Source organism: Orbicella faveolata, unplaced genomic scaffold (genome assembly GCF_042242905.1).
Source record: "Orbicella faveolata isolate gen_17 unplaced genomic scaffold, um_ofav_v1 contig_46, whole genome shotgun sequence".
NCBI classification, from domain to species: domain Eukaryota; kingdom Metazoa; phylum Cnidaria; class Anthozoa; order Scleractinia; family Merulinidae; genus Orbicella; species Orbicella faveolata.
Genome location: NW_028301576.1, coordinates 7,255,353 through 7,257,500, shown reverse-complemented (window position 1 = coordinate 7,257,500; position 2,148 = coordinate 7,255,353).

The window sequence follows — 2,148 nt, the reverse complement described above, 5'->3', positions numbered from 1 at the left end:
CGACATTGTGCTGCGTCGGCTGAGGAAAGTCAATAAAGGTGATTTGGAGAAGAAGACGCATCCAACATTACTTATCGTCTACCGTTTTTAAAAAAGTAACATCGAGCGACTGACTCGAACATCACGCTTTCTATGAACTTGCGATCAAGTCAATTTTTCGTGCTATTTATCCTGTTGACGAGGTCGTATGATCGCCGGTCGATTTATGTTGCACTATAAAACCGCTTGCTCTAATCAATTGATAAGTCAAATAACGTTTTGATCATCAAATCTAAGGTCGCGCCACCCTGCACTACGCCGGATAAATTTGAAAACGGTGTTTTTACTCTCAAAACCCCGGAGAAAATTAAAAACGCAACAATCACCGGTCATTTTGGATTTGTGTTCGAGGAAAACTTGTCATCGTTTTCGGAAAGCTCCGTTTTCAAAATGTTTTCTATCCCGGCACACGAAAACGAAAAGCCGGCGTTTTCACCGGGCGTTTTCAAATTCCTCCCGTTTGAAGAACGTTTCGAAAAGCTCAGTTTTCGTGACGGATTAGTGTGGACTGTAGGCCAAACCGTAGAAATAAAGCTGCGTTTTCAAATTTCTCCGCAGTAGTGTGGACAAAATTATCTTTTTGAAAGTGTGGCTCCCTTTACTTGTATAGCATACTTGCCCTCGAAGCTTCGCTTCTCGGGCAAATATTTGTTTTAAGAACATCAAATTTCCCGATAGTTCCTCAACAGAAACACTCTATTGCTTGACTAGAAATCTCGAGCTCATAATCTAATTGCGCTCGGAGATTTGACCTGTAGCTTTCTGGAGTTGGTTGTCCTGTGCACGACTATATGCAGAAAAATTCACATTCCTTTAAGGACACCAAAATGGCCACCTCGCTTGATTTTTGCAGGGGCAGGTCACGGCCACTTAACTGGTACCGTTACTAATAAGAGGTGATAAATGTGAGCAGGCCATGTGAGGTCGTCTTTGCGCTGGAGTTTTCTTTATATTCAGTCGCCGTAGGCTTTGCCATTTTGTGCTCTCAGCGTTGGAGTTTGGTGACGGTAGCCTTTATCGGAATCTGAGGGAATTTTCCTTGTTTATTTTATATGTTCACGAACACGACTTTGAATCGCCTTGGCTTTGGGATGTCAACCGTCACTGAACCTGGGAACAGCTGTATTTGATTGCATTTGTTGATTAGTTCCAGTCGCGACAGATAGCTCAGTCTTTATCCGGTCGAATATTGTTTGGAATCGGTGGAAAAGTACTCTGAAGGCAAGATACATAAGAGTGAGTTTGAACCAAGGAACGGAAATGTAAATACTGTCTACTTTATTCATCAGGGGAAATACTCGAATCAGTCGCACGGAGACTGTTTGTTTTCGATGAACGAGTACGCGATTGCAAATGTTTGCTTTTAATTGAACTTTCAGCTTAGAGTAATGTTTGTAAAAATATATATATACTTTTACAAATTAGTTTTTACGCTTAAACATTACCAGTTGATGTGGGAATATTTCTCACGAAATTTGAAGGCTGATGTAATATTTAAGTCCTATTAAACTTTTGACGGCTACGGAAACTGGCGCCGTCACGCAACGTACACAGGGGACCTCTTCACTGGCATGGACTTTGACACTATGATATATCTGTCTGTAAAAGTTCGATTTTTGATGAAAAATGCTGATTTTAGCTATAGACAAAGGTTGAAAGTCAGCTAGGGAAATCATTTAGGGTATGTATAATAAAGTGACAGCGTCGAACGTACACTCATGATCTTCGCAATTTGATTATGCATCAGTCAATTCCAGCAGTGCCCATTCCCCGCCTCCCCCCCCCCCCCCCCGGGCTAACCCCCAGGCATTAGCATTTAAAAAAAAAAAATGGGCAAATTCCCCGGGGTGGGGACACATAAGCTGTCTAAATGCCCCGGGGTGGGGACGAAGAAAGAGGGCAAATGCCCCGCCCCCTGGATCGTCGCCTTCCAACACCTCTGCAGTTTTTTAATTAATCAGTGAATAAAAAGGTCAACTGTTCAGTATTTTAATGCAACGGTAAGACTTCAAGGACAACAGTACGTGTTAGTTGATTCTGATTATATTTATTTCTTTATATTTGTTTTTAACAGTTTGCTAGAGGATAGCTGGGATTGCGGCGGACGTG